Here is a 26,350-nt window from a genome sequence, read left to right on the forward strand (position 1 = left end):
AGAGGGGACCGATGTGAATGAAACTGCCGAGGAAGCGGAGGATTCCTTACTATGCCTTTGAAGCCAGACCCCCGCCCCCAACCTTCGGCCACCACCTCCCCACTCCTCCGGCGTATTAAAACCTGCCGCCGTTCTTGGGAGGGAAGGCGCGGCGATGAATGGATCTGAAGTGAAATATCCCGAGGGGAGATGACGCGTGGGGACTCAGGGCTCCCAGCCTCGCGCCGGGGCGGCCGGGTCTGATCCCACCTGCCTTCCCGACGTGACCACTGCCCCCTTGCCTATTCCCTGACGCAAAGCCTGCTCTGCGCGGCTATCTGGGCTGTACCGTAGGAGGTCTCCTGGCCTTCCTAGACTGGAGCGGCTGAGAGCAGGGAGGCCTTGGAAGCAGCGATTGTAAATCACTTCTATAGGCGTTTCTAATGACAATTCACTGAGGTTGTCGGAGACACCGAAATCCAGTTTTATTAGGAATAGATATTTGAAATACAGCTGTATTGGTTTTTTAATGATTGACATCTTGTGTTTGACAGTTTCCTAAAACTGAAGTTTTTCATTTGCAGATATTTCACTAAATATCAACTCAAACAAAATAAAGTATTTCTTCAAATAGGCCCTTCAACTTCCGAGACATTTTTGGTCTTCTGATATTCATTGTGCTAGGTAATGCGCATTGCTTTCCAGTTAAATTTATAATTCCATTTTCCAGGAAAATGTAAAAATCCCATTATAGGGAGATGTTGCCCAAGACGATACACACATTTTTGTTTTAAACATAATGTTAGCTTGGTAAATAAAACTTTTGCTGCCTTAGATTTGCTATTTAAAGTTCACAATGACTTGACCTTACCTATCCACCTGTTAGTGGATGGAAGACAGTTCCAAAAAGAGATGTAGAGAATGATTTTCTCTAGACAGATCTAACTTTGGAAAATAAGTTGCTGGTATCAAAATAATCAAAATAATTAAGAGAAATACTTTCAGAAAGCACATGTCAGTTTCAGTAAAATAGGTATAATTAGTTGTCTTTTCTCTTCAGCACTTAATTGAGCAAGCTGTTTCATATCTTATAAATAAGAGTTGCTTATATCATAAATTGATTGTAAGTAAGAATGTTTCAAGTATTAGTTAAGAAAAAGTGTGGTTCCAATTGTAACTATAAGGTAAATGTTTAACCATTTTTAATGATATCAAGTATAAAGTGAAATTATACAATGACTTGTTTTTATTTTTGAGATAGGAAAATTAAAATTTATGTCTAGTTTAGAGTTTTGAAAATTTTAAAATACTATTCAAACACAAACAAAATATGAAATAAGTTAAATGAAATTTTTTGAAGTTGTGCAGTGGTATTTGCAAGGCTGAGTAGTAATCTTTATTTTCAGTTCAAAAACGTTAAATACTTGCAATGCCCTAAGTTCTTGGGATACAAAGAAAAAAATAAGATTACTTGCTCTTGAGAAACTTGACATTTAGATTCATTTAAGTATGAGGTAAGCAGAAGATGAAGGTCACTTTTTCTGTTGAATAGCTTATAACTGAAAGAAATTGTATATCTTGGTTTTCCAACCGTGCTACTTGCTACTTGTCATGACTTTCTTATGTAAGATATTAAGGTGTTTTTTCCTGTTGCTTAGTGGAATCACAGATAAGATGTAAATCTTTTCATTCATTTTTAAAACTCCTGATGAGAGAGAATATGTAATGAATTGGAAAGCTAGCCAGGAAGACCTGAACTAGTCCTGCCTCTGACATAATCTTGGGCAATTCACTTAGGCAAGTTTCTTTAAGACTAAAAGTTGCAGAGATGCACCTGCCTTGTAGAAGGAGTTTCTAGGTCCTAGAGTTCTCTAAGTCATTGAAATCGTAGTTCCACTCCCTTTCACTATTTCCAGGGTGTCACAAATACATGCAATGCTTTTACCCACCACCTCTTTCTCATGGCTTCCTTCAACTTCCAGCTAAAATCCCACTTTCTAAGGCAAGTCTTTCATTTTTTTTCTTAATGCTAGAACTTTCCCTTTGGTTATCGGTTCCAATTTATCCTGTATATAACTTTTTTGTACATAGTCATTTGCATTTTACCTCTCCCATTAGATCCCAGTTCAGAAGAACAGAGACTATCTCTTTCCTTTCTTTGTATTCCTAGAGTTTAGGCCTGTGCCTGAAATACATAAGAGCTTAATATGTGTTTTATTGGCTGACCGCATTAACCTTGTATACCCAAAATAAAATGAAAAAGTCTCATAACAACTGCTGAGTTTTTCCAAACCATACTCATGCTTTGTAGACAGCTCTCTTAAGATGATAAGATGCAGAAGTTGCTGATCTTTGGAAGAGGGAGTTTCTTCACTTGGAGTTCCCTATAGAGTTGCAGTTTTGAACAAATTCTGATATAAATGATTCTACTTTTTGGTGTACCATTTGAAGCTGTTAAAAATATTTGTGTGTATTCTGTGTGTATAAATGGAGGGGAGGGCTCTATAGTTATGGTGATAAGGTGTTCAGTTTAATAGTTAATAAAGAGTATACACCAAAGTACTCAAAAGATATCTGTCATCTTACTGATTTGGAAATTCCTTTCAATGAAGCAGATCATGTTTTAGACTTCACAGTGTCCCTAAAATATGAGAGTAAGGTGCCTCCCTTTTTATTTGTTCTCCTTTGTGCCATTTTTACCTTCTCTGTAAGTGCCTCAAGGGACTGTGTGCAGAGTCCAGGTGTAGTAGTTCTTTGGTGACAAAAAAGTTTATAATCATTTTTGCAAATCTCTTCCATTTTTCTTTTTTCTTTCTTTTTTTCATCTTAGAGTGCTGATGGAATGACTTTTCCAAGTTGTATATTTTGCTAAAGTTTCTTTTCACAGGTTTTTATCCTCCATTAATTACTTCTCTCTGCTTTATGAGATGCTAGTGCTCATAATTGTTCATCATCATTTTTTGTAAGATTTTATAGTTGAATTTTTAGTTGTCATTTCTATTTGGCAAGAATATCGACTATTTGCTGACTAAGAGTCTTTTGGCCTCTTGATTTAGCTATTAATTAATATTGGTTTAACTGAATGAAGTCATAATCTGTTAATAGAATTTCTGTTCTTTGTTTTCCAGTTTTGATTTTTAATAGCTTGTTTAATTCAGAATTAAAACTTTTTAATTTGTGCTAAAATCTTTCTTATTTTTTCTTGTTATAAATTTTATTCTTTGTTTTTAAAAGTTGATGGTTCAATGGTACACAGACATCTGACTCTCCATATCCATAATAAGTCTTTTTCTGTCAGTTAAAATTTGGTGATTTTCATTCTTCGTTACGTTGTTTGGTGCTTATGTCCAGTACTTACCATTTCTGTTTTTGAAGAAAGTATTTAGAATATATTGGCATGAGACTTCTCACAAATATAATCAATCTTTAAGTTTCTGGGCACTCATGTTTTTTCCATAGCTTTCCATATCTTTCTCTCCATCCTTACCTTTGCAATGGAGTTGCTAAGAAATGGAGTATATTTTGATTTGTTTTTTAAGTTCTTCACAGGATTTCTTTTTCATTTCTTCATTCTCAGATATTAGCACATAAGGTACAATTGTTTACATGAAGACCAAATTGTCCAATGAAATAAGATTTTTTGGTGCTTTTGAACTTTTGATAAATTCCATTCTGCTAACTCCTTTCTTTGCTTCTCTGAGAAATACTTGTAATCCATTCTTTCATTTAACTATAGTTGCTTTTTTGTAGATTCATTTATAACAACAATATAAAGATTGATGTGATTTTGTTCCTCTGGAATGTTTACTTCTTAGTAAGTGGACAAAGATCTTCATATTTAGAGTACCAACAATCAAATGAAAGTTTGTTGATGGTCTGCAATTTGTATGTTTCTTTGTACCCTCTGTTCCTCTTCCTGTCACTTTGTTACTTTCACTGGAGATGTAAGGAGGCTGTAGGACCGAAAACCATTTTTATTTCTCTGTTTTTTGTATATTGCATGGTGAAAAAAAGCTTCGTTACCAGGTGGTTTACTAATCTACTGGTGATTATCCATGAAAAACTAGACTGGTCCTTGAAAAGAGATTCAATATGTTTCTGGGGCCAAATTGACACTTTTCCAGTCTGCTAGAACCTGCCAGAGTTTATATTTACTAACATAACCTTGAAGAAACCAGAGACACCTCCATATCACAGTGAAGCATCAGAATAGCCCTTTCATGTTTATATAACTGCATTACCCTTTGTTTCTCTAAAATATGCACATTTATTTTTCTTCTTCCTTCCCTTCCTTCCTCTCTCCCTCCTTCCCTCCCTTCCTCTCTCCCTCTCTTCCTTCCTTCTTTTCTCTCTTCCTTCCTCTCTCCCTCCCTCCCTCCTTTTTTCCCTCCCTCCCTTTGTCTTTTCTTGCTTCCTTCCTTCCTCTTTTCCTTCCTCCCTACCTTCCTATCACTTTTATCTACCCATTCATCTCTTAGTCTTTTGTTTCTCTCCATATACAGTTTCCCAAAAGTTTTAATTCAGTTTTAAGTTTTAATAACTTCAGAAGTATAAATGCTGTGAACTTGCAAAGAACATAAGTTGAAAGGTTAATTATTAAAATATTTGACACTTAGTTTTATGAATTTTGAATGCTTTAAGTTTTAATATTTTAATTTTTTGTTTCAGCCACTCTTAAAGCTGAGATCTTAATCATTTTAGTGACAGTGAAGGTTTTTGCAAAATTTGAAAATTGACTGGAGTGTATAGAACAAGACTGTTTTTGTTATTCACTTATTTCAATCATATATGAGTCTTTGTGACACCATTTGTTCTTTGGGGTTTTTGGGCAGAGATACTCAAGTGGTTTGCTATTTTCTTGTCCAGCTTGTTTTACCTATGAAGGGAATTGAGGTAGTCAAGGTTAAGTGACTTGCACAGGGTTATACCAGTTAGTAAGTTTCTAATGCCAGATTTGAACCCAGAAAGATGTCTTCTTTACTCTAGACCTGTCCTGCCATTCTGTCCATTGTGCCATCTTGTTTTCCTAGCACAAAACTATAATTATGTTTAATTTTAATAAGAAATAATATGAAAAATTATAATTTATATAATTCTTGCTCTATAAATGTGCTACAGCATTTGATAATAAAATGTCATAATAGCTTATTGTACTCTTCGGGGAAAAGGAATTGCTGTTTAAAGATAATTGTTGGGGGTAGGCAATGAGAAATTTTCAGTTTTGTAAATTTTTAGTTTGATTCCCTCCCCAAAGTTAGTAAATCATATTGCAATGATTTATTTTTCTTCTTGTAAAAAAGAAGTTTTCAAGTTTATTACTTGGGTTGTAATTTAAGCTTTTAACCAATTTTTAAAAGTATAGTTTGAAAAAATATTTTATCTCAATCACTTTTTCAAATTTATCCATCTTTTATACTCTTTACATTTTAACATTCAGGTGGCTTCTGCTATTATCTCAGCCTCTACTGTATCTCACATGAAGAAGTGATCTATTTCCTTACCAAGGCAGACCCCTGTCTTTGTATAAATTATTCCATTCTTCCTTATCTTCTTCAGGAGATTGTTCTCTCTTCTCCATCATCTCTATTCTCTATTTACTTTCAGGTTCTCTTTATATTTTGACTGCTTCCTTACTTCCTTTATTCACATGTATGTCTCAGTCCTCAAATTCTCTTTCTCCCTTCCCTCCCCACTCCATTCATCCTTTCTGTCCCAAATTTCTACTCCTTTTGGGAGACCTTCTCAAGGATAGGTGCCTCCATCTCATTTCTTCTTGTTCTAATTCTTTCTCATGGCTCTACGTTCTCTCTTCTCACTGTCTTCTTATTCCTGTTCTAATTGGCTTCCAACCTTATCATTCAATCTAAACTGTTCTTTTCAAAGTTACCAATGATCTCTTAATTGCCAATTGCACTGGCCTTTTCTTAATCTTCATTCTTCTCTATAACTTTTGAACTCTTGCTTACCCACTTATTTGTGATTCCCTCATCTCTCTTAGTTTTTCTTTTCTATTCTAGTTCTCCTCCCACCTGTTTGATTATTCCTTCTCAGTCTTCTTAGCAGTATCTTTATACTATTAACTCCTGGTCAAATTAAGTGGTCCCTAAAGACTTTGTCCTAGGGCCTTTTCTCTCTTTATAAAAGTGAAATCATCAGCTCCCATACTTTCAATTATCATCTTTATATAAATGATTCTTTGATATATTTATCTAACTCTAATCTTACCTCCATCTCCCACTGCTTATATGGTGGTAGTGAGGCAGTTGGGATTAAGTGACTTCCCAGGGTCACACAGCTATTAAATGTTAAGTGAGGTCAAATTTGAATTCAGGTCCTCCCCATTCCAGGACCCAGGCTCTATCCACTGAGCCATCTAGCTGCTCTTACCTGTCTAAATTATAAACCCAACATATCTTAGTATTTTTCTCCCCGAATCAGCTCTTCTGAACTTTTCTTACTGTTTCTACTGCCATCTTTCTAGTAAAACATTCACAAGTTAGGTGTCATCCTCAACTTCTTACTTTCTCTTCCATATCCAATTTTTTTGCCAAATCTTACTGTTTTTACCCTTCATAATATTTCTCCACATAGTCTTCCTTTTCTCTGCTGACACTGCTACTATTATAGCATAAGCTTTTATCACCTCATACCTGGACTATTACAGTAGCCTTTTGGTTAATCTCCCTGCCTTAAGTTTCTTCCTACCCCATTCAGTTCTCTATTGTGCTCTCAGGTTATTTGTTCTAAATCTCAAGTCTAACTATGTCACTTCCCTAAACTTTTATCACCTCTGGAATAAAATATAAAATCTTCTATTAGACATTTAAGGCCATTCATAATCTAGTCTTTTCTTACCTTTCCAGTCTTATGCTTTGCACACTACTATGTACTCTCCAAACCAAAAACTCTGCTGTCCTTGCTGTTTATTGCACAAGACACTCAATTTCTTGATTTTAGTCATTTTCACTAGTTGATCCCTATACTTAGATTTTTTTCCCCCCCTTATCTACCCTTTCTGGCTTCTCTGGGTTTCTGTTGCAGTGGCCTCCTAATTGGTCGCTGGGCTTTAGTCTCTTCCCTTTCCCATCCATCCTCCATATAACTAACAAATTGATTTTCCAAAAGCACATTTCTGACCACATCACTTCCCTAAATTCTAGGGATTCCTATTCCCTCTGACTAGATGTAATCTTTATCTCATTCTTTCAAAATTTATGATTTCAAAAAATTTTATGGCACTAGAATTAGTGCATGTTATTTATAAATAAGTAATATATTTAGGTTGTACCGAAATTTTTAAAATTGATGTTTGCATCAAAAAAGTTTGGAGACTTTCTGGTAATTTAGAGAAGGATTCTGCCACTCTTCCTATTGCTGGTATTTATTCCTACTTTTTTACAGAATCTTAGCATAGTGAAAGGGAAAATGAGGGAAGAGAAGAAAAGAAACTCCTCCTTGCCACTATTATCTTCTCATTTCTTATCTCTTCAGCCTTTTATCCCTATTGCTCTGAATAGTCCTTATCACTAGTAAGTGCTTCACAATTGCTTTTTCACTTATTCATTAATTCCTATGTCCTGACCTTATAATTACTACTCATCTCAGAGTCTTCCAACTCTTTTTTCATTGTAGCCAGTCCACATGATGGGACAGATTAGACTTTTAAAGTACAGATTGAGTTGTCTTTTTAAAATCTATGTTAGAAGAAAGAAGAGTAATAAAGAAGTAATGGGACAGCTATTTAGGAAGTATTTTAATGTATAATAAGGCAACTAGGTGATGTAGAGGATAGAGCACTTACCCAAAGTCAGGAACACCTGAGTTCAGATGCAACTTCAGATCTCAGGTAGTACTGTGTGACCTCTGGCAAGTCACTCCCTATACTTTAGTTTCTTCAGCTGGAAAATGGGGATAAAAATAGTTTCCTAGACTTGGAGTGATAATTAAATGCAACATTTGTAAAGGGTTTAATACAATGCCTGGCACATAATAGGCATTTAATAAATGCTTTTTGTCTTCTTTCCAATGAGCAGGGCATATGAGTACTCATATCTAATTTTGTTTTTGTTCTGTATGTCTAAAGAAAGGTCCTTTGGAATGTAAAGAATTGTAAAAACAGCTGACATGATAGTTTGCCTAATTGTCTCATTTGTACTTCACAATAACTTGTGATGTTGGCAGTAAAGTGTTATCCTTTTTTATGTAGATGAGGAAGTTGAGATGTTGGTTTGTGGCCACTCTGATGGCTAGTAAGGGCAGACCTGGAATTTTTCAGATTTTTCTGATTTATACAGAATCACAAAATTTTATAATTGGAAGGGACTTTAGGGGAAATTAGTATAATCCATACCAGGAAAAGAATCACCATGACAACACACTTGAAAAATGGTAAGCTAGGTTTTGTATGAAGATCTCCAATGAAGAGGAATGCTTTACCTCCCAAGACAGACCACTCTACTTTGACACAGCTTTAATTGTTAGGAATGTTTTCTGACTTCAGATTTAAATTTGCCTTTCTGCACCTTGTTTTGTCCCATGGAAATATGTAGACTAATCCCTCTTCCACAAGGTAGCCATTCTAGAACTTGAAGATAACTATTATATTTTCCTTGAATATTCTTTCCTCCAGGCTAAAAATCCTTACTTCTTTCAACTGGCTTGATATGGCAAGGATACAAGGGTTTGGTTTCTCTCCAAGTTATTTTTTCTTAATTTAGGTGCTAGAATTCCAGATATGTTCTCATCAAAGGACAATATACTTGAATTGTCACTTTCTTGTTCCAGTGTACAGTTTGTCTTGGTGAAGTCTAATATATCACATTAGCTTTCTTGATTATCATATGCTGTTGATTCCTATGGTTCTTAGAAATACAAAAGTCCACAGTTCTTTTTAAGATGAATAGCTCCTTCCTTTATCTTATATTGAATTTAATTATTTCTATTAAATTTCCTCTTTATTGATTCAGCCTATTGCATTACCTTGTTAAGCTGTTTTTGAATAGTCATCATTGTATTATTCCTTGTGTCATTGGCAAATATGACAAGGATGCCTTTCATGCCTTAATTCACTTCATTGATAAAAATGTTAAACAGCACAGACCTAATGGTACATTACAAGAATGCTTTCTCTATTGGATATACCTTTCCAAGACCTTTTTTTTTTCCTTTAAAATATTTTTATTAAGGACAGCTAAGTGATGTAGTGGATGGAGCACCAGCATTTTTTTTCTTAGGGTGCAATATATTCCTTTACCTTCATATGTCATAATTTGGTCAACCATTTCCTCAACTGGTCACCTCTTTAGTTTTTAGTTCTTTTCCTCCACCAAAATAGCTCCTCTTATTATTTTTGTATGTATATTATGTATGTATGGTTTCTCTTCTGCTTTCTTTGAATTTGGGAGGTATAGTAATGATATTACAAGGGTCATAGTTTAATGACTTTTTGGGAATGATTCCATATTGTTTTTTAGAGCAGCTGGGCCAGTGCAGGGTTTTTGACAACAGGACAATAATGCGTAACTCCAAAAATTGTTTTTTTTTTGTTTTTTTTTTTTGAGTCATCTTTGCCAGTCTGATGAGAATTTGGTGGAACATAAGATTTGTTTCAATTTGCATTTTTCTAATTGTTAGTAATTTAAAATTTTCCTTAAAATAGGGTTATTGTGATTATATATTGATTTTTCTTATTTTGAAAACTGTTTGTTTCTATTCTTTGGTCATTTATCCATTAGAATATAGCTATTCTTAATATGTTTGGATAAGTCCCTTATATGTTAATGGAAATGAAACCTTTCTCAGAGAAATTTACTACAAAGATTTTTTCCCCCTATTTATTTCTCTTCTTAATTTTAGCTGCATTTGTTTTGATTGTACAGGAAAAATTTGACTTTGTGTAATAAAAATTGTTCATTTTATCTCTGTGATCCTTTCTAGGATGTAACTTTCTAGTTATTGTTTTAGTTTTAATGGAATTTCCCATTTTATGCTGAAGTTTTTTGGTAATAGAAATGTTTATGTTTTTCATGACTTTATATTTTATAATTTTGTCATTAATTGATTCATTTAATTTTTTTGGTTCTTAGGATAGACCATTATATTATCTGCCCAAAAATAAATTATTCCCCTTTGCCTATTTTTTTAAATTTGAGTTTTCTTTCTCTTCTTTTTTTATAGAGCATGCATTTTTAGCACTATATTAAATAGTAATAGTGATTCTGATCTTATTGTTTTATCCTTGCTGAACATAGATGACAAAGACACTTGCATTCTTAGGCTTCATGCAAAAGATGATCTGTCTACTACAACTTTTTTAGTCATTATCTTGTGGCCAAATCCTCATTGGACCAAACAGTGCTTTCTTTATTTGATGCCTTGTGAACATGTTGTTATTGAAGCTTATTTCAGTCCAAACAGGGCCAGCCTCTAGACCAAAAAGCAGCACAGTGAGATCTAGGTCTGGCTTTCAAAGACATTTTCTAGTTAATCCAAAGGCTTGAGAATGACTGATGGAGACATGCTTTCATCTAGGTTAAGTATCAAGGTTACAGAAAGGTGAAGTGGTTTCAGTTCTATGTTAGTAAGTTTTTCATTTACATTGTTGTAGTTTGATATATTTTTCTTTTGATCCTGCATATTTTACTTTGCAGCATTCTATAGAAATCTTCCTGCAATTCTCTGAGTTCCTTGTCACCATTTTTTACTGCACAATAGTAGAGAGATAGCTTTGGACTCAGGAACTTGGGTTCCAAGTGCTGCTTTAAATACATATTGATTTTGTGATCCTGGGTAAATACTTAACTTTTCAGTGCCTTGGGCAGCTCTGTAAACCTTTAAAACAGGGAAAGATTTATACTGACAAAACAAATTCTTTCTTAGGAGCTTTCTACTTTAATGAAATACCAGATTCTGTTAAAAAAAAAATTCATATTTCACAGTATTTTTAACTTGTTCCCCAATTTATAGGTGCCCAGTTTGTTTCCAGTTTTTTTCTATCATAAGAAGTATTGCTATGAATATTTTGTTATTTAGTGATCTTTTTCTTCAATTCTGACTTTCTTAAGCAAAACCCAATAAGAGTATTGCTGGGTCAAAGAGTATGAATAGTTAAGTGAATTTTCTTATATATAATTCCAAATGGACATCCAGAAGAGTTAAACCAATGTATCTGCAAAGCTCCAAACAGTAGAACTGCATAAATTTTACTTTTAGAAATAATTTTGTTTTTTGTTTTGAACTTAAACACCAAAAAAGGCATTTCCATGTATTCAATATAACATAAAAAAAAAAAGAACCTGTTCATTTTCAGTTTCATTTTTTTAAATAAGGTGACAGTTCCATATTATAGTTTCAAAACTGTCCTGCTTATCTCTGTTTCCTTCTGAAACTTTTTTCCTCCTCCTATTTATTTAAAAACGGTTTCAGTGGACTTTAAAAAAAATCAGACTTAAATCTTTCAAATTTGATTTTCTTTATTCTGTGGATTGTTCTCTGATTCTGGTCATTTCACTCTACTTCTGTTGATGTTACACAGAATTATTTGAAATTATCTTTAAAAAAATTTCTTATAGTACATTAATATTCAAATACTAGTACATTCACATAGCAGAGTAGACCCATTCAGCAACTCATGGGGGACTCTTTTAGGTTCTAGTTCTAAGTTTGATTCTATTTCTTCACCAGGTAGGGTGTGTGTATGTGTGTGTGTGTGTGTGTGTGTGTGTGTGTGTGTGTGTGTATGTGTGTGTGTGTGTGTTCCTTCTTTGTTTCACATAACAGTAAGTTTCATTGAATGCCTGCTTCGTTCAAGCCTTTTTCCGTTCTTTTATAGTTTTCTTCCATATCACAATATTGAGAAATAGCAAATTTCACCCTGCTCTCTACACTAGTATATTCCTTTTACCCTGCCTTCTTTTTCTCCTTTTCAAGTCCCAAGAACAGAATTAATCCATTCCCAGGACTTCTGTTTTTCTTATTTAATTTTCTCTATCTTTTGAAGATAAGTTCTGAAAGAATACTTGTTTTTCTGCTCTTATAATATTAGTAATACATCATCATATAGACCTTGCCAATTGTCCAAATGAATTTACTTTTTTGTTTTCTCTGTACTCTTGTGTTCATATTTCAGAATACTTAACTCCTGTCTCATCTTTTCATCAGAAAAGCTAGAAAATTCTCTTTCATTAAAGTCCATTTTCTCATATGGGATGATATTTTTGCATGTAAACATATTTTTTTGGTTTTTTAGATAAATCACTTATTAATTGCCTACAAAGTGCCAGGCATTATGAAGTCAAATATATTCAAAAAGGCAATTCCTGTACTTGAAGATTTTATATTCTAATGGTGGAAACACATAAAAATGGAAGTAAACCCATAAAAATAATCTGGAAGGCAGGGATCATGCTTGTTTGGGGAAAAAGTAGAAACACCTAGAGAGGCAGGAATGAAACCAGGGCAGTGAAGATGAATGCCTTATGCATTTTAACAAATGGTTGTCTTGCAATTGCTTTTTTACCGATACTTGTTGATTTTTCTTTGCTGTGGGAACTTCATTTTTTGAAGCTGACATACTTAGAACTTTACCTTTTGGGATTTATTTCAGGTGATCAATGCATTTTCACTTTTTTTTATTATTCTAATAAGTCTAGGTAATTTTAATTTGTGATTTCTTGATGTATAATATTCATGTTGTTTTTTAAATAATAATTTTCAGGGAATTTGTTGTTTGTTTTTTGAATTTATTTATTTATTTTTTTGGTTAGGCAGTTGAAATTTAGGGACTTGCCCAACATCACACAGCTAGAAATTGTCAACATCTGAGGTTGGATTTGAACTCAGGACCTTCTGACCCTACTAGCAGGCTATGCAATACTTTGGGTATGAGTTGGTGAAGGCCTGCAATAGAGTATTGGCAGTGACAACAGGAGAGAAGAGGGTGTATTAGTGAGATACTATGAAAGAGAAATTGACAGGCCTTGGAATAGTTTGGATATGAGGCATGTGAGATAGTGAAGAATCCAAGATGTCTCCTAGGTTGGGAGCTGAAGGAACTGGGAGGATAGTATTAACCCTATACAGTTGTGGGGAAGGTAGGTAGGGGGAAGGGCTTTCAAGAAAAGGAAATTTAAGGTGTTTTAAGTTGTCTGTTAAACATTTAAGGCAGCTAGGTAACCTTAATAATTCCACTGAAATTGTTCTCTTCAAAGTTACAAATGATCTTTTTACTGGCCAAATTTAATGGTCTTTCCTCAATTCTTTTTGCAGCCTTCTCTTCTCTCGGGGTTTTCAGGATACCACTCTTTTCCTGGTTTTCCTTCTATCTCTCTGACCACTTTTCTGCCTCTTTTTGTTGGACCCTCCTCCAAATCATGCCTGCTAATCAAAAATGTCCCAATGGGGGTCTGTCCTGCGTCCTCTCTTTTCTTATTCCTCCGTACCACTTCCCTGGGTTATCTCATCAACTGCCTTAGAGCTAATTAGCATCACTGAACTGATGATTCCTAAATTTATCTATTGTGCCTCCAAATTCTCTGCCAGCCCCTCCATCTTGCATCTCCAACTACTTTTCAGACATCCTGAACTGAATGTATGGTTGTCGTTTTGTGATCGACTTCTCATGACCCTGTTTGGGGTTTTCTTGGCAAAGATGCTGGAGTGATTTATTTCCTTCTCCAGCTCCATTTTTCAAATGAAGAAACTGGAGCAAACAGGATTATGTGACTTGCCCAAGGTCATGCAGTACCTGAGGCGAGATTTAAACTCAGGTTTTCCAGCCTCTAGTACTAATTTCAGCGGAATTATTAAGGGTTAAGAAGAAAGGAAGTGGAGGCAGCTCTTGCAGACAGTCTTTTTGAGGAGCTTAGCTATAAATTCAGAAGAGATAGACAACAATAGCAGGGATAGAGGGATTAAGAGAGGATTTTTTTTTTTTTTTTTGGAGAATAAGGAGCAGTAGACATATTTATAAGCAAAAGGAAATGAGGCAGTAGAAAGAGGAAGATTGAAAATAAGTGAAAGAATGGGAATGGCAGAGGAGCAATCTGTTTAAAGAGACAGTTATGGTCTCATCCCTCACTTGAACATGTAGAGGGATTAGCCTTCATAAGGAGTAAGGTAAGGCCATTTCATCATGTGTATTTGTTGGAGGAGGCACTGAAGAGAAAGTGGTAAAAGGCACCTGAATGATAGGAGAGGAAAGGGGAAAAGAGGGGATTCGCTGCATATGGCCTCCATTTTTCCTGTAAGAATAAGCCCAAGTTTTCAGATGAGAGAGTTTGGGGAAGGGAAGTCATAGAAAATTTGAGGAGGGATGAAAAAATTTGGAGGAGCCATTGTGGAGAGTGGGACAATGAGTGGATAAAGGAATGGGAGAAAGATTGCTTAGAAGCATTGAGGACCCAGTTAAGATTATGTAAAGATCTGTGAAATTTTGGAAATCTTTGTTTTACTCACCTCTCCAGCTTTGTTCCTGAGTCATTTTTGTCTTCTGGTATTTTTTTATTGAGACAGTTACCTTATAACTTCTCTCTTTTTTTTTTTTTGGTCCTTTGGGTTCTTTGCTGACATCCTCAGAACAGGTCCTCCTGGATGTTTGGGGTTCAGAACACTGGATCGTTAAGGCTTTCCTATGCTATCTCAAGATGGAGAGATACAGACTTCATAGTTTCCCTGCTACTTCAGCTAATCTGAGGGCTACTTTGCTTTTGCTGCTGCCATTCCCAGGGGTTTCCGTGTTCGCTTAAACTTTTTGGCTACCTTGAGGTATCATTTCTCCCTGTGTCTTTCTGATCATTCTGGGGGCTTAGTGACAGCTTGAGATTTTTTGGGAGGATCTATTCTTGCTGCTTCTGGATACAGAGTTTTGTGAGCTGTACATTTCTTTGATCTGTTACTGGTTGCTCTGGGAGGCTGGGCTTATTTGCTTATGTTGGTGTCCTGCAGTTTTCTTTCCTATTGCCTATGAGTTTCTGGCTCACATTTTGTGTACTTCTGATGCCAAAGGAGCTGTTTACTTTAGTTTCCCATTGGGTTTCTTAATCATTGTTCTGTCTAGTACAATTTTCAGCTTTAGAGTAGGTATTTGGGAGCTGAGTGGTCTCTCTCTGTTCAGACAGATATCTTGGTTGGAATTCCTCATGTGAGTTAAATTTTTTTTTTTTAAGAAATTAGCTTCAAATAATGAATGCATTGCCTTTTTGTTGTACACATTTAGTTTTATACAGTCAAATCTATTTGATATCTAGTAATTTATTTTGTTTGCTTGATGGTATTTTTTTTCTTCTCTACAAATGAAAGACAATATTTATGTTTTTTCCTTTTTGTTTTTAGAAATATTTAGGTTATTGAAACAATTAATATTTCTTTCAGTATGTGATATGCTTAGAGCTAACTCATTCAAAACAATCAGTCTGCTATTCATTTTTCATGATTTTTGTTGAATTACTTTCTTTAGTGCTTTATAGTTTTGAACTTAACACAGAGCTCTTGTATATTTTTGATTTTATATTGTGATCTGGTTTGATTGATTTTTTTTTCTTTTTTTAACATTAAGTATGATAATTATCACTTTTTTAGATGAATTACATGTTAATCCTAACACCTCATCATGATGATTTTGTTTAATTGATTTGGTCTGTTCTAATCTGTCTTTTTTTGAATGACAGAGTTAGAAACATTTACTAATGCTAAATTTCTGATCTTAGATTTAAGTTCAGAAAATAAGTCATACATATACAACCATTGAATATTTAAAGGACCTGAAGCTATTACTTGCTCATTTTTGGCCTGAGTGAATTGGTTGCTTCATGGGTAGCCTTCTGTCAAACTTTAGCCCATTGCAACTCAGAACTCTGGAGTTCTGGCATCTACCGGGATCAACTTCTGGTGATAAGAATTATAGGAGTTGAGCACCAGCCTGGGTCCAGATAGATGTTAATATTCTAATTTTCTTAATTGTTGTTAATGTGATTGTCCAGGCTCTGAATTTCTCCGTGAATACTCCTTTTGTCTGTATCACTTAAATTCTGATACACAGTATGATTGATAGTATTATTATCTTTGAGGTACTTATGATTGAGATGCTTAAAAACATCTCTCATTTTCAAATGCAAATACTTTGATTTTTCTGAGGAGTGATTTTGGAATTTTTAAAACATTTTGTGTATGTCAAAATTCTTTGTCTTTGCTCATATTTGGTTTTTATAAAAAATTCTAGTGATGCCTTAATTTTTTTTTAATAGCTTTTTATTTACAAGATATATGCATGGGTAATTTTTCAGCATTGACAATTGCAAAACCTTTTGTTCCAACTTTTCCCCTCCTTCTCCTCGCTCCCCTCCCCCCATGGCAGGTTGATCAATACATGTTAAATATGTTAAAGTATAAGTTAAATACAATATATGTATACATGTCCATAAAGTTATTTTGCTGTACAAAAAGAATCGGAATTTGAAATAGCATACAATTAACCTGTGAAGGAAATAAAAAATGCAGGCAGACAAAAATAGAGGGATTGAGAATTCTATGTTGTGGTTCATAGTCATCTCCCAGAGTTCTTTTGCTGGGTGTAGCTGGTTCAGTTCATTACTGCTCTATTGGAACTGATTTGGTTCATCTCATTGTTGAAGAGAGCCATATCCATCAGAATTGATCATCATATAGTATTGTTGTTGAAGTATATAATGGTCTTCCAGTCCTACTCATTTCACTTAGCATCAGTTCATGTAAATCTCTTCAGGCCTTTCTGAAATCATCCTGTTGGTCATTTCTTACAGAACAATATAATATTCATATACCACAATTTATTCAGCCATTCTCCAATTGATGGGCATCCACTTAGGATGCCCTAATTTTTTTTTAAATAAATGATTTCTTTTTATATATATATATATAATTTTGAAATTTAATAGGCTTGAGTGAGTGGAATTTTGAGTTTCTGAGGAGGGGAGAGCAAAATTGTGTTTCTGGATTCTGTTTGTAGAATGTTGTTTGCTTTTTTATTGCTTGGGCAATTTTTCTATACTGTTTACTGAAATAAAATGATTATATTGTCTCTGGAACTGTATTGGAAGCATTTCTGGCTTGTAAGTCTTACACAAGATCTTGTTTTCTGCTTAAAGACCTTAAAGTTATTTTTAAAACTTAGTGAAGCACTTAGGACTTATTTATTTATTTATTTTTAGAGTTGTAGGTAAAAGAAATTTATATTTTTATTCCAGTAGTGTTTGTTTTAAATTGATTATATGTTGATGAACCCAAAGATTCCAGCTTCAGAGATAGGAACTCACTGTTTGACAAAAATTGCTGGGAAAATTGGAAAATAGTATGATAGAAATTAGGTATAGATCAACATCTCACCCCCATATCAAAACATAGTTGAAATGGGTTCATGATTTAGAATCAGAGATGATACTATAAGCAAATTAGGAGAGTTGTGGAGAAGAGAAGAATTTATGATCAAATGAGATAGAGAACATTATGAAATGCAAAATGAATAAATTAATCATTATAAATAAAAGAGGGAAAAAGACCCAATGTGCAAAAATGTTTATAGCAGCTTTTTTTCTGGTAGCAAAGAATTGGAAAATTAGTATATGCCCGTCAATTGGGGAATGGCTGGATAAGTTGTGGTATATGAAGATAATGGAATGTTATTGTTTTATAAAAAACGATGAACAGGCTAATTTTAGAAAGGCCTGGAAAGATTTACATGAACTGATGCTGAGTGAAACAAGCAGAATGAGGAATACATTTTACACAGTAACACCAAGAATGTGTGATAATCAACTATGATAGACTTAGCTCTTTTCAACAGTGTGGTGATCTAAGACAGTTCCAATAGACTTGGAAAGGAAAATGCCATTCACATCCAGCTTTATTGAACTATGGAGACTGAGAATTGAAGCATTGTATTTTCACTTTTTTTTTCTTTATTGTGATTTTTCCTTTTTGTTCTGATGTTTCTTTCACAACATGACTAATATGAAATATGTTTAAAATCCTTGTACATGTATAACCTATATTAGATTGCTTGCTGTCTTGATAAGGGGGGGAGATAAAAAAAGGAGGAAGAAAAAATTTGGAGCTCAAAAATCTTATAGAAACAAATGTTGAATACTATCTTTTTTTTCCCCTATTATAACTTTTTATTGACAATACATATGCATGGGTAATTTTTTAAAACATTATCCCTTGCATTCACTTCTGTTCCAGCTTTTTCCTTCCCTCCACCCCCACCCCTAGATGGCAGGCAGTCTTATACATGTTAAATATGTTATAGTATATCTTAGATACAATTTATGTGTGCAGAACCGAACAGTTCTCTTGGTATACAGGAAGAATTGGATTCAGAAGGTAAAAATAACCTGGAAAGAAAAACAAAAATGCAAACAGTTCACACTCATTTCCCAGTGTTCCTTCTCTGGGAGTAGCTGATTCTGTCCATCATCGATCAATTGGAACTGAATTAGATCTTCTCTTTGTCGAAGATATTCACTTCCATCAGAATACATCCTCATACAGTATTGTTGTTGAAGTGTATAATGATCTGGTTCTGCTTATTTTACTCAGCATCAGTTCATGTAAGTCTTTCTAAGCCTCTCTGTCTTGTTGATCACTTCTTATAGAACAATAATATTCCATAACATTCATATACCACAATTTACCCAACCATTCTCCAATTGATGGGCATCCAATCATTTTCCAGCTTCTAGCCACTACAAACAGGGCTGCCACAAACATTTTAGCACATACAGGTCCCTTTCCCTTCTTTAGTATCTCTTTGGGATGTAAGCCCAGTAGTAGTAATACTGCTGGATCAAAGGGTATGCACAGTTAGATAACTTTGGGGGCATAATTCCAGATTGCTCTCTAGAATGGTTGGATTTGTTGACAACTCCACCAATAATGGATCAGTGTCCCAGTTTCCCCTGCATCCTTTCCAACATTCATCATTATTTTTTCCTGTCATCTTAGCCAATCTGACAGGTGTGTAGTGTTATCTCAGAGTTTTCTTAATTTGCATTTCTCTGATAAATAGTGATTTGGAACACTCTTTTTATATGAGTGGAAATAGTTTCAATTTCATCATCTGAAAATTGTCTGTTCATATCCATTTATCAATTGGAGAATGGTTTGATTTCTTATAAATTAGAGTCAATTCTCTATATATTTTGGAAATGAGGCCTTTATCAGAACCTTTAACTGTCAAAGTTTGTTGCTTCCCTTCTAATCTTGTTTGCATTTGTTTTGTTTGTACAAAGGCTTTTTAATTTGATATAATTAAAATTTTCTATTTTGTGATCAATAATGATCTCTAGTTCTTCTTTGGTCATAAATTCCTTCCTCTTCCACAGGTATGAGATGTAAATTATCCTATGTTCTTCTAATTTATTTATAATCTCATTCTTTATGCCTTGGTCATGAACCCATTTTGACCTTATTCCTTCCTCTTCCACAGGTATGAGATGTAAATTATCCTATGTTCTTCTAATTTATTTATAATCTCATTCTTTATGCCTTGGTCATGAACCCATTTTGACCTTATTCCTTCCTCTTCCACAGGTATGAGATGTAAATTATCCTATGTTCTTCTAATTTATTTATAATCTCATTCTTTATGCCTTGGTCATGAACCCATTTTGACCTTAGTCAAATGACCTTAGTGTATGGTATTAAGTGTGGGTCAATGCCTAGTTTCTCCCATACTAATTTCCAATTTTCCCAGCAGTTTTTGTCAAACAATGAGTTCTTATCCCAAAAGCTGGGGTCTTTGGATTTATCAAACACTAGATTGTTAAAGTTTTTTCCTTTCTTTCTAATCTTGGCTGGATTGATTTTGCAAAAGCTTTTTATTTTATTATAATCAAAATTGTCCATTTTACATCTTATAATGCTCCCTCTCAGTTGGTCTTCTGTAAAATATAACAAATAAACTATTCATTGCTCTGCTCTCCTAATTTGCTTATTGTATCATCTTTTATGTCTAAATCATTTATCCATTTTGACCCTATTTACTGGTATATGGTATAAGATTTTGGTCCATACCTAGTTTCTGTCATATTATTTTCTAGTTTTTCCAGCAGTTTTTATCAAATAGTGAGTTATTGTCCCTAAATCTGGGGTCTTTGGGCTTATCAAATACTTGATTATTATGATCATTTACTATTGTGTCTTGTGTACCTAATCTACTCCACTCATCCACCATCTTGTTTCTCAGTTGATACTGCTTCATAAGTTTGAGATCTAGCATGATTAGGCTACCATCCTTCACATTTTTTATTTCATTAATTTTCCTTTATATTCTTGACCTTTTATTCTTTCACCTCAATTTAGTTATTATTTTCTTCTAGTTCTATAAAATATTTTTTGGTAGTTTATATGATCAGTTATTCTGACCTAATTATTGAACCAGTTTTGTATTTTGGGTGTAAACCCACCTGGTCATGGTGTATGATTCTTGTGATATATTGCTGTATTATTCTTGCTAGTATTCCAAGATTTCTTATTTTAGTAGAAACTAAATTCTATATGATTCTGACTGTAATTCCTTGATACTTGAATTGTTTCTCTTTGGATCCTTTCAGTATTTTTGCTTTGATGTTTAAGGTCTGGATTTTAGCAACAATATTCTTTTTTTTTTTAAATTTTATTTTATTTAATAATAACTTTATATTGACAGAATCCATGCCAGGGTAATTTTTTTTACAACATTATCCCTTGCACTCGCTTATGTTTCGATTTTTCCCCTCCCTCCTTCCACCCCCTCCCCAAGATGGCAAGCAGTCCTATATATGTTAGATATGTTGCAGTATATCCTAGATACAATATATGTTTGCCGAACCGAACAGTTCTCTTGTTACATAGGGAGAATTGGATTCAGAAGGTATAAATAACCTGAGAAGAAAAACAAAAATGCAAGCAGTTTACGTTCATTTCCTAGTGTTCTTTCTTTGGGTGTAGCTGCTTCTGTCCATCCTTCATCAATTGAAACTGAGTTAGATCTCTTTGTCAAAGAAATCCACTTCCATCAGAATACATCCTCATACAATATCGTTGTCAAAGGGTATAATGATCTCCTGGTTCTGCTCATTTCACTTAGCATCAGTTCATGTAAGTCTCGCCAGTCCTCTCTGTATTCATGCTGCTGGTCATTCCTTACAGAGCAATAATATTCCATAACATTCATATACCACAATTTACCCAGCCATTCTCCAATTGATGGGCACCCATTCACTTTCCAGTTTCTAGCCACTACAAACAGGGCTGCTACAAACATTTTGGCACATATAGGTCCCTTTCCCTTCTTTAATATTTCTTTGGGGTATAAGCCCAATAGAAACACTGCTAGATCAAAGGGTATGCACAATTTGATAACTTTTTGGGCATAATTCCAGATTGCTCTCCAGAATGGTTGGGTTCGTTCACAACGCCACCAACAATGCATCAGTGTCCCAGTTTTCCCGCATCCCCTCCAACATTCATCATTATTTTTTTCCTGTCATCTTAGCCAATCTGACAGGTGTGTAGTGGTATCTCAGAGTTGTCTTAATTTGCATTTCTCTGAGCAATAGTGATTTGGAACACTTTTATATGATTGGTAATAGTTTCAATTTCATCCTCTGAAAATTGTCTGTTCATATCCTTTGGCCATTTATCAATTGGAGAATGGCTTGGTTTCTTATAAATTAGGGTCAGTTCTCTATGTAATTTGGAATATGAGGCCTTTATCAGAACCTTTAATTGTAAAGATGTTTTCCCAGTTTGTTGCTTCCCTTCTAATCTTATTTGCATTCGTTCTGTTTGTACAAAGGCTTTTTAATTTGATATAATCAAAATTTTCTATTTTGTGATCAGTAATGGTCTCTAGTTCATCTTTGGTCACAAATTTCTTTCTCCTCCACAAGTCTGAGAGATAAAGTATCCTATGTTTCTAGCAACAATATTCTTAAAACTTTTCCTTTTAAAATTCTTTTCAGGAGACAATATTAGTTGGCCACTTTAATTTATGATTTCGTGAAATATGTTGTGCAAAATTTAAAAAAATAATTAACTAATTTTAAAAATATACATTGTTTTATGAATGATGTTGGAAGAGAAAAAATCACAACAAAAGGGAAAAACCATGGGGGAGCGGAGAAAAAAAAACAATAGAAAAAAGAATATGTTGATTTACATTCAATTTCCATTATTCTTATTCTGGGTGCAGATGGCATTTTCTATCCAAAGCCTATTGAGATTGCCTTGGATCAGTGAACCACTGAGAAGAACCAGGTCTTTCATAGTTGATTATCACACATTCTTGCTGTTATTGTAAATATATTCCTGGTTCTGCTTGTTTCACTCAACATTAGTTCATGTAAAATTTTTCCAGACCTTTCTAAAATCAGCTTATTATTTTGAACAATCAGCTTGTTCATCATATGAAGATAATCCCATTATCTTCATGTACTTATTTTCTAATTCTTTGTTACTACAAAAAGCTGCTACAAACGTTTTTGCACAGGTTGGTCCTTTTCCCTCCTTTATGATTTACTTGGAATTCAGATCCAGTAGTGTCACTCCATAGTTCCAAATTGCTCTCCAGAATTGTTGGATCATTTCACAACTTCATCAACAATGCATTAGTGTTCCAGTTTTTCTACATCCCCTTCACCATTTATCATTGTCTTTTCCTGTCATCTTAGCCATTCTGAGAGGTGTAAGGTGATACCTCAGAGTTGTTTTAATTTGCATTTCTCTAATCAATAGTGATTTAGAGCACCTTTTCATATGACTATAGATGGCTTTAACTTCATCATCTGAAAATTGTTCATATCATTTGATCGTTATCAATTGGATATATTCTTATAAATTTTACATAATTTTTTATATATTTTAGAAATGAGGCCTTTATCAGAAACACTGGCTGTAAAACTTTTTTTCCCCAGCTTTGTATTTCCCTTTTAATCTTGTTTCTATTGGTTTTGTTTGTGCAAAAGTGTAATCAAAGTTGTCCATTTTGCCTTTCATAATGTTTTCTAGTTCTTTTTTGGTGTGTAGGATTTTTAAAATATCAGGGAGTAAGTACACTGATTCTTTGATATTCAGTTTCTTATAATTCTTTCTTTAATTTCATTCTTTAATATTTTATATTTCTTAATATCATTCTTAATATTAATATCATTAATATCTGTTTTGTCTGGTTTAGCCTTCAAAGATTCCATTTCTTGAGGATAAGCCTAATTTTCCAAGCAACATAATCTTTTATCCGTTATTTCTTCCGGAGTTTTTACTTCAATTTAAAAAGCTCGTTTGCTTCACTTTTTCTAGGTATTCATGCAGAAAAATTAATTTTCCTTGTGGAAAATACTTTTTAAAAAATCTGCTTGCAGTTGTTATGGTGTTAGATTAGCAGTTTGTGAATGTAGTTGGTGTTTTCTTTGACTAATCTCTATCTTTAGTTTTTGAATTGTGACTTTTTGTGTTTCCATCTCCTGTTACACTTTTGGATGGTGTGGCAAGTCCTGATGTATTTTACCCTGAGTCCTCAGAGTTCTTGAACTGACCTCCACTTCTCTGGCTTAATAGTGCCCTGGATATTTGTGGTTCAGAGTGCTGGCTCTTTGTGGCCCTGCCTGGCATCCCAGGATTGATTGTTCCTTGTCCTGTCCCCATGTTGGCATGTTATACCAACTGCTGCCAGTCACTACTTGATTCTCAGTTGACAGTTCTTTCTTTAGTTTTTTTTTTTTTTGGGGGGGGAGTGAGATTTGCCATTATAGAGTCTAGTTTTTAATTTTCTGCCCATTATTTTTGTTCTGTGGACCATCAGTTATGCCCTTATGATTCTCATTTCCCTTTTGAACCCCATAAAAACAGCATGTTGTAGTTCCATATTCTCACCTTCCACAGGGTCAAATATGGAATCATTTTCTTTTGTTTTTCAGGACTTAATATTTCCTAGAGTTGGAGGCCATATTTTTTTTTTGTTGTTAATTTTCCCCCTATTGATTTATCTGTTTATATTCAAAGTCTTTGAATGTTCTTATCCCTGAGGTCTTAGGTAATTTCACTCTTTTCTCTTTTTCCCCTTATTTTCCTCCATTGCTTACTTTTTTACTCCTTAATCCCTCTGATGATGGTTAGATTTCTCTTATGCTGGGCAATTTCCACTTCCCCAGCCTAGCTTTCTGCTCCAGGTCGCTTTTGGGTGGATGAAAGTATCACCAATTGCATGCTGTGAGCTCTTTCCCTCAGATGTGGCAGTGTGCTGCCTAGTGGCCATTGCCTCTCCTCTCCCTCCCCCCTCATCTTCCCCCACTCTCCCCAATCCCCGAAGCACACAGTGGTGAATTGACCTGGTGCCTTGCCTCACCTTCCTTATTTCTTCTGTTCTCTGGCTGGGCAGAATTTTGCTGCATTGGTGTTGTGGGTTCCATTTCTTTTGTTTGGTTCTTTAAGGCTTTAGGAGGAGGAGAGAGTTGAGATCTTTTGCAGCCCACCTCAGTGCAGACTGGCTGCTCTGTTCTGCCCAAAGTCTCTGCTGTCGTCTCTCTGTTGATATTAGATGAATCTTAAACAATTTGGAGCTGAGCTCTGGAAGGGGGACTGGAATATGAGATTGGGTTTTGTTGTAAGCTTATATATTGGATCCTCAAGTCAGTTAGTTCAGTCTCACTGCTTGTGGGAGATGAGGAAAAGGTACTGAACAGTGATCAGTTCATTGTGGTGTGTTTTTTAAAATCTTCTTTTGGAATCAATGTGCCCTAAGTTAAAAGATGTCAAACTCAGGGCTTACAGATTCCTTAGTGTGGAATCAAATTACAAAGTTTTCAGTGAAATAAATATAACTTAAGACAATACAAATTTGTGATTTTCTAAGTCATTATGAGACTTTCAGGAATCTGGTTTGTTGGTTTGTTTTTTGGTTTTGATACCACTGCCTAAACCATGGGGACAGTTGAAATTGCTTTATCTTTGGCTTATAATTTCAATTTTGGAGTTTGAGAGGTTGTGGGGTTCAAATTCTCTATCTTTTTGCTCAAAGCTGCTGCCTACTCCTGCTGGTGGGGGCTTCCAGTATCTCCATCAGACTTTCTGATCACCTAGAACTTTCTCTCTCTCTCTTTTTTTTTTTAAATAACTTTTTATTGATAGAACTCATGCCAGGGTAATTTTTTTTACAACATTATCCCTTGCATTCACTTCTGTTCTAATTTTTCCCCTTCCTCCCTCTACCCCCTCCCTCAGATGGCAAGCAGTCCTTTACATGTTGAATAGGTTACAGTATATCCTGGATATAATATACGTGTGCAGAACCGAACAGTTTTCTTGTTGCACAGGGAGATTTGAATTCAGAAGGTATAAATAATCCGGGAAGAAAAACAAAAATGCAAGCAGTTTATATTCATCTTCCAGTGTTCTTTCTTTGGGTGTAGCTGCTTCTGCCCATCTTTGATCAATTGAAACTGAATTAGCTCTCTTTCTCGAAGAGATCCACTTCCATCAGAATACATCCTCAAACAGTATCGTGTTTGAGGTATATAATGATTTCCTGGTTCTGCTCATTTCACTTAACATCAGTTCATGTAAGTCTCGCCAGTTCTCTCTGTATTCATCCTGCTGGTCATTCCTTACAGAACAATAATATTCTATAACGTTCATATATCACAATTTACTCAATTATTCTCCATTTGATGGGCATCCATTCATTTTCCAGTTTCTAGCCACTACAAACAGGGCTGCCACAAACATTTTGGCACATACAGATCCCTTTCCCTTCTTTAGTATCTCTTTGGGGTATAAGCCCAGTAGAAACACTGCTGGATCAAAGGGTATGCACAGTTTGATAACTTTTTGAGCATAGTTCCAAATTGCTCTCCAGAGTGGCTGGATGTGTTCACAATTCCACCAACAATGTATCAGTGTCCCTGTTTTCCCACATCCCCTCCAACATTCCACATTATCTTTCCCTGTCACTCTAGCCAATCTGACAGGTGTGGTGGTATTTCAGAGTTGTCTTAATTTGCATTTCTCTAATTAATAATTATTTGGAGCATATTTTCATATGTCTATAAATAGTTTCAATTTCTTCATCTGAGAATTGTCTATTCATATCCTTTGACCATTTATCAATTGGAGAATGGTTTGATTTCTTATAAATTAGAGTCAATTCTCTATATATTTTGGAAATGAGGCCTTTATCAGAACCTTTGATTGTAAAAATGTTTTTCCAGTTTATTGTTTCCCTTCTAATCTTGTCTGCATTTGTTTTGTTTGTATGAAAACTTTTCAATTTGATATAATCAAAATTTTCTATTTTGTGGTCAATAGTGATCTCTAGTTCTTCTTTGGTCATAAATTCCTCCCTCTTCCACAGGTCTGAGAGGTA

General features: G+C 34.5%; 1 protein-coding gene across 3 annotated transcripts in view; it reads left to right on the top strand.

The window, feature by feature from the left end:
* Positions 1-26,350, top strand: part of ERC1 (ELKS/RAB6-interacting/CAST family member 1) — a 345,893-nt gene that overhangs the window by 824 nt on the left and 318,719 nt on the right. The window lies entirely within an intron of this gene.

This window comes from Antechinus flavipes, chromosome 5, assembly GCF_016432865.1.
Source record: "Antechinus flavipes isolate AdamAnt ecotype Samford, QLD, Australia chromosome 5, AdamAnt_v2, whole genome shotgun sequence".
NCBI classification, from domain to species: domain Eukaryota; kingdom Metazoa; phylum Chordata; class Mammalia; order Dasyuromorphia; family Dasyuridae; genus Antechinus; species Antechinus flavipes.